We start from the raw sequence: 7,504 nt of genomic DNA, 5'->3' as shown, positions 1-7,504 counted from the left end.
CAGCCCTCAGCCAATAGAAAATGCTAAATAATAAACAGCTTTTATCCATTTGCTTAAATCACTCCTCCTATTGATTTGGCTTAATGAGGCCACAGAGCCTCAAATGAACCACGACACAGGCTCTCAATTCCATCACTTGAGGAATTTCATCATGGTTCCAAACAGGCAGAAAGTCTTTGAGTCAAGTTTTGAGACCTTCCCTGACCATGATTGGTTTTAAGGGATATGGAGGTTGCTTTGTCTTTATTTCAAATTACACTTCTCATCACTCTTTATTTCTTCTTGTACAGGTTGTTAGACATGAATCTAGGTACTCCCTGATTTGTGTAGGAGGAATGATGGCTGCGGCACACCGTGGTCTCGGAATCCTTGCTGTTTCCCAGGCACAGGACCAACAGTTCCCGGTGGATCATTTCATTTCATTCTTTCTAGCAGTCTGTGAGGTGGGTATGATTCCCAAGGGGCCCAGCCCCGAGTTATGAATCATCATTGATCTAATTTCCCAGGTTTCTTTGCAGCAGGAAGATATGGGACACAAGACTGTCCAAAAGGTCACTGCGAGAGATTCTAGGAAACACTTTGTTTGCCAACAGAAGGGAGGACAGAGGCAGTACTTTCCCCTTCCACTTTTTTCCTGTCTGGAGTTTGGATGTGATGGCTGGAGCTGTGGCAGCTGTTTCCAGCAGCTGCTGGACCAGAACATGTAGTCGACCCTTTCCAGAATCCTTGTTATGTAAGACAAATGAATTCTGATTAATTTAAGGCACTGCAGTGAGATATGCCATTACTTGAAGCTGAATGTATGACTAATGGATAAGAGGATGATTCCAAACCTTCCACAAATGCAAAATAAGGTTCTAATACTTATAGACTAAAACTGACCCAGTCCCCCTTCCCTCACAGACTTTAAGACCTTTTATTCATGCCAGAATATACCCATTTTAAAGATGATAATGCAGAGGAACGAGGAGCAAAGATCCACCATTCAAAATTTCAAAGCGGATCCAAGAGCCTTGATGTATACGTTGTGGCTTCCCTTTGGAGACCACATTCTGTGTCTCACTGGCTTACCACACCATACATATTCCTTGGAGGGATGAAAGAGCCATATCGATGGTGCCAGAACCCTCACCAGTGGTTCCAGGGAGTCTAGAGGGTTGAAACCCAGCACTTAAAGCTTCCCTGCTACTCTTCGGGCTTGGAAATTTATGCCACAGCTCTGAAGTCCTGGAGTTTCTTGAACGGAGATTTACGACTATCAGAGGCGCTTATGCACTGACATGGCTTGCATCTTCATGGCAGAGGCTGCCCCGAGCCTCCAAACAGCTAATATTCCGACTATCATCTGTGGACTCACATCCATCAATGCTCACACAAGGACATTATGCTGATAGAGAACGTCGTTGAGAGCAAGGGGGTAGGAAGGAAGACTTACCAGGAAATGTCAAGATATTTTCTTCCCCAAAGGAAACCACCAAGTCATCAATTCCAAATGTTGAATACAGTGGAGTTTTCTCTAACAAAGGGGCTGACTTATAGTCAGCCTTTCAAGTCTGGCTCCTTTACGCATTTTCAGCATCTTTTCACTCAGTCAAAACCCATTTTAACTCAATTTTGTTCGCTATAAATATCTTGATCCAAGACATAATTCCATCATCATAAGACACTTTATTTTCAGATTTCAGATTTCCTTTTGTCTATTTCCCCCCAAGGCTTTATTTGCCTTTCATTTCAGTGAAGATGATTCTTATGTTGCTCTTTTCCCAGGCTCCTTTAGCCATTCCATTTCTTTTTTTTGTCCTATTCCCAGAAGTTTCCTGTCCTTTATTGTCATTAAAAAAAAAAAACAATCTAATTCTTATACAGTCTTTACCATATGCTAGACACTGTTGTAATTTCTTTACATGTATTGACTCAGTTAATCCTCTCAACACCCTTTGGAGTCAGTACAGTTATGTATCCCTGTTTTCCAGAAGAGGAAACTGAAGCACAGAGAGGTAAACTAACTTACCCAAGGACACACAGCAAATATGTAGCCAGGCCAAGAATCATACTGGGCAGTTTTGTTGCACTTTCAATGCATGTTCCCCCCGAAATGTCCTCTCTCCTCCACCCCTGCCCCTTGAACGGCTCGTTCCTCCTCACTGCTCTCTCTGGGGACCTTTCTATGGCACCCTCACAGTGCCATAGAAGTGATTTAGATGCCCCAGCTCTGTGTGTATATTATCATACACTGCAATAGCTGATTTCCTTGTCCATCTCCCCCATCAGACTGTGAGCCCTTTACATATAATATATGTCCAGAGTGGGGTGCCTGGTGGCTCAGTTGGTTGGGCGACTGCCTGCAGCTCAGGTCATGATCCCAGAGTCCCGGGATCGAGTCCCGCATCGGGCTCCCAGCTCCACGGGGAGTCTGCTTCTCCCGCTGACCTTCTCCCCTCTCATGCTCTCTCTCTCTCTCATTCTCTCTCCCAAATAAATAAATAAAATCTTAAAAAAATATTTATGTATATCCAGAGTAAACTAAGAATTAGAAACACCAAAAAGTATAAAGTATAAAAAAGAAAACAAAGAACACGCCAAGTCCTTGGTAACATCTAGGCATCTCTCCTATGTAAAACTGTCCAAATATGTAATATATATATATATACATAATATACAATATATAAATAATATATAAAACTTATCTAAGTTAGATGTTATATATAATTAGAATCATATAAAGCTTATATAAAACTTGCACAAACATATAATAAACTATACAAAATATACTAGATATCATATTTAACAAACATATACATACCACATTATATATAATAGATAACATTTACCATTTTGCCCACTTTTAAGTTGCAGTTTGGTGGCTTTAAGTGCATTCACGGTGTTGGGCAGGCTTCACCACCATCCGTCTCCAGAACTTTCCATCATCCCAAAGTGAAACTCTGTCCCCATCGAACACTAACCCCTGCTCTCTTTCCCCCAGCTCCTGGGCATCTCTGTGCGTTCTGGCTCCATGCACTTGCCTGTCCTAGGTTGCTCCTCGAAGTGGATTCGTACAGCATTTGTCATTTTGTGACCGGCTTCCATCAGCCTTCAAGGTGCATCCCCATTGGAGCAGGCGCCAGAACTTTCCTTTCACATTTCACAGCTGAGAAATGCTCCTGTGTGCGGAGAGACCACATTTTGCTCAGCCATTCATCTGTCACTGGACACTCTCGCCTTTCGGCTGCCGAGACTGCTGCTGCTCAGGGCACTGGTGTGTGACAATGTGCTTGGGTCCCTGCCTCCCCTGCCATCGGGCAGATGCCTGGCAGTGGACTTGTGGCATCACAGGGCGGCTGCATGTTTGCTCTCTGGGGAGCCTGCCAACCTTTTTTCCAGAGTGGGCGCACCACTTTACACTCCCACCGGCGATGCACGAGGCTTCCCCTTTCTCTGCGTTCTCACCGACACGTGTTTTATTTAGTCTTGTTTCTGGTAGTGGCCATCCTAGGGGGTGTGAGGTGGGGTTCTGGAGAAATGTCTATGCAAATCCGTACTCTGTTTTTTAAACACTTTAAAAAATCCAAGTATAATTTAATACTGTAGGACTTACCCATTTTAGTGAATAGTTCCATGACCCTTCCTTGCTTCCTCCAACTCCTGGCATTTGGCCCACGGCTGCGTCTCTGCCTCTGCCTTCACGTGGCGTGGTGCCTTCCCTGTAGATCATATCTCCTCTCCTCCTGTCACGAGGACTCTGCCATCGGATTTAGGACCCACCCTAATGCAGGATGAGCTCACCTTGATCTTGCCTTAATCCCATCTGCAGAGACTCCATTTCCAAATAAGGTCATAGTCACAGACACCGCCCTTGGGGCTCTGACTATCTTTTTGGGGGACCCAATTCAACCCACTACAGAGCTCCATAATCAAGATACAGAGCCATCCTATCAATGATGCCTCAAATTACTTTTGTTTTTCAATGAAAAAGATGAAAATAGGGCCATCGTGTCCTCACTGTGATGAAACTGACTTCGGTCCACTTGATGATAGATTATACACCCATCTTTCTTTCACCTGAGAGGGCTCCTTCATCATTTAAAAGAAGCCCAAGTGATAGATGGGAGTTTCTGGAAAGAGAAACACACGTTATCCTGCACTTGAACCCTCAGAGCCTAGTCGACTGCCCAGTGCATAGTAGTGCCGGGTCCGTGTTTGTCGAGTGACTATACAAAAGAGTGAGTTTCCAAGGGGCTGGGAGGATGCCACTTGTCTCCAGCCACCTGTCCTTTCTAGGCACCCTTTGCCTGTCCAGTCCCACACTGGACCAAACCGACTTGCTCCGTGGGCCTTCTCCAGAAACCTCCAGGCATTTTGCTGTCGGCTGCTTGCGGGGATCAGAGCTGTGTTTCTCCTGCTTTGGCCTCTCCCCCTTCGAGGGTTTTCATTCCAGAGAGGGCTAAGGCAACTCTCTCCAGGTTTTATAAGCTGATAGAACAGGGCTGTCAAATGCTTTTTATGGGAGAAGAAACAGGAAGATGGTTTGTTTTGCAGACAGCGGATTATTGAGTAATTACATTTTTATAGAGCTGTTGTGGGGCAAATCACGGCCCCGCTGTCTCCTTTGATGCCGAAAGGCAGACGGCCCCATAAAGATCAGAACAAGCGAAGGTGAAAGGGGTCAGAGACAGAGCTGCCCCTTCGGGAAATGCCCCCTCTTGCCATGTGTGTTTTGGCTCGTCATACTCATAGCAACCTTCTTGCCTCCTTCCCCTGCATATAGAGAAAAGGAGAGACAGAAAAAAAGGTGTTGCCTGGTTGGGCCACCCCGGAGGGCAACAGTGCTGTTTATTCTCCCTCTAATACTGACTGACTCACTCACTCATTCACCTACCCATTCATTAATTCACTCCCCTATTTATCCATTCATTCATTCACTCATTCATTCAGGCCTACATTCAAGGGCTTGGGTACTTGCTAAGAAGCCCAAGGTATATTCATTTTTTTTTTTTTCTGAGCCTCCATTTCTCTGTCCACTGAACACACATGAATCTGGGCTCACTATGTGTCATACACTACGGTGATCAGGCTGAGCACAACCAGAGCCATGGAGAAGAGTGGCGACAGAGTGTCACCCCTGTATAAATGTGAGATGTCACAGTGATATGTGCAACTTGGGAGGGGGAGAGGCGCAGGAGCACCCCTAACAAGGCATGTGAACTTGTCTGAGAAGACTTTCCTGGTGACTGAGACCTAAAGGTCAGAAGGAGTTGTCCAGCCAAGAGGTGGTGATGGTGGTGGCCGGGGGTGGGGAATGGTAGGGAGAGAATATTCCAGGCCAAGTGAGACAGCTCTGCCCAGGCTCCATGGAAGGAGAGCTCATGAAGCTTCCAAATGAGCCGCGGGGCCCAAACCAGCTGCTTTTAGACAGGCCCCATGCCGGTTGTGCTGCCCAGAGCTGTGGCCAGGAAATCCCTGTTCAGGTCTTGTTTGGCTCCATTTCAAAGACGGCCTCCCTTTGCAGAAAGGAAATGTGCCACTGGGCTACTATCTTAGACCCAGCCATCCATCTGGAGAAAGCCCTGTGGGCCCAGGTCTGGGGAGGCTCAGGCAAGCAGCCAGCATGGTCATGGCCTGGACTGAGGCCTTTCTTTCTGCCCTGGCAGGTTCCAGAAAGCTGTTCATTGCTACTCCTTTTCCTGTCAGGTTAGGAACCAGACTGAGGGCCTGTTTTTTTACTGGTCCCATCTGGAGACAAGTGTTTCAAATCAAGTTGTCCCCTTCCCTGGTTTTAAAGATGGCGGCCTCTTCTGGAGGCTTCCCGTCCCCCATGCTGATTTCCGGCTGTGAGACAAGTACCTTAATAAATGACTATTTATTTGGCCGCCCAGCCCTTCTGTGTGTGTTTGGTTTCCTGCTGCAACCTCCAGCCAGAGTCCTGAGGTGTCTTTCTTAAAGGGATGGAGGAGATGCAGGCCCTTTCTGGTTTTTCTTCTGTTTATTTGCTGTCAGCTGTCAATGCTCCATAAGGCGGCTTTCCTCTGGGGAGGAAAAGCCTTTCCAAAGTCTTTCCCTCTTTCTGTCAGATACAGGCCCTCCCAAGGCCCCCAGAGCTGCTGGCTGGAGCTGAGGGGGAAGTCCCAGCTCTGGCTTCCTGGACCCCTAGCCTTTGGGGCTGGGGAGCACAGAGCAAGGGATGAAGGCGGGCTCAGACCACACGGCAGCCCCAAAACACTTTAGCTGGGCTTCCAAGGAATCAAGGCCACAAACTTTCGGGTGGTTAAGCAGAGGCCATTTCCCATAAGTGAGGTCGAGGAGCCCTTTCAAAGGAACTGCCATTGGCTCCCAGCGGGGACAGTGCTCTGTTCCCCTCTGCCATGCCTTTGCTTAGGCTGTGCCCACTGCCCGAGACGCATCGGGAGAGCTGTCACCTACGGAGAGCCCGCAGGGCACGAGGTCTTGTTCTAGGCGCTGGGCATGCAGCCACGGACCAAACAGAGCACGTCCCTGGTCCCCACAAGAAATGAATAGGCCTGGAAAGAGATCTGTGATGGGGACAAGTGCTGGTTAAGGACAATCGTGCAGAATGAAGAGGTGGGTGGTCAGGGGAGGCTGGCTGATTTAAAAGGAGATGGTGGGGAAGTTCCGAAGAGGCAGGGAGGCCACATGACCTCTGTGGCAGAAGTGTCCCTCGCGGAGGGAACAAAGTATCCACAGGCCTCCAGGCAGGCAGAGCGCTGGGTGTTGGAGGGGCAGACAGGCATCCGGATGAAGAGTGAGCCAAAGGATGAGAACAGAGAGGGAGGTACTGGACAAACAGGCCATGTTGGGCCTTGTGGGTCCCTTCCTGTAAGGAGTTTTGGCTTTTATTCCAGGTTGAGAAAGGGCCCAACTGAAGGGTTTGAGACGAGTGACGTGATCGTATCTAAGGTTTTGAAGGGAGCGGTGGGTTGCAGAAATTAACATGTATTATCTTGTCTTCTCAATTCACAAAATGGTGCTCTCATTGTTCCCATTTCACAGATACAAAACTGAGGCATGGAAAGCCTATGTAATTTGCTCAGGGTCCCCCAGCGAGTGAGGGGCAGAGCCAGGACCGGATCACAGTCGTCTTGTGCCAGAGCCTGTGGTCAGCGCCACGGCCTCCGGGAAGCCTCCTCTGTGCTCTCCCAAGCTGGGCGAGAAGCCCATGTGGGTTTATCTTTTCTGCGCTTCCATTTCCCCTAAAACAGGAATGACAGAACTATTCTTGCCTTATTTAATGCACAGAGCTGTTGGCAAAACCAAATGAGATAAGGTGCAAAATCACTATACAAATGAATATTGTTACAAAAGCTAGTTCCCATTTATCGAGCACCCACTGGGAGGCAGGTCCTGGAGTCACCTGAGTCAGGAGGCACAAGACAACTCCATAGCATCGGTGCTGTTACTGTCCCATAGAGACTGGGGCAGAGAAAATGATCGAGAAACTTGGAGTGAATTAGTAGAGGTGATTTGGTATGATTCTTTTCTTTTTGCACCC

At 47.6% G+C, this 7,504-nt stretch overlaps 1 long non-coding RNA gene across 1 annotated transcript; it reads left to right on the top strand.

Moving 5' to 3' along the window:
* Nucleotides 1-315: 315 nt before the first annotated feature.
* On the top strand, nucleotides 316-5,872 carry LOC123390147. Its single transcript, XR_006604772.1, has 2 exons — nucleotides 316-443; nucleotides 2,984-5,872. It is a non-coding gene; the product is annotated as an uncharacterized LOC123390147 (long non-coding RNA).
* The last annotated feature ends 1,632 nt before the right edge of the window (nucleotides 5,873-7,504 follow it).

The sequence above is a fragment of the Mustela putorius genome, unplaced genomic scaffold, assembly GCF_011764305.1.
Source record: "Mustela putorius furo isolate JIRA1106 unplaced genomic scaffold, ASM1176430v1.1 tig00537248_pilon_pilon_pilon, whole genome shotgun sequence".
Classification (NCBI taxonomy): Eukaryota; Metazoa; Chordata; class Mammalia; order Carnivora; family Mustelidae; genus Mustela; species Mustela putorius.
This window is presented reverse-complemented; position numbering and strand designations above follow the sequence as displayed.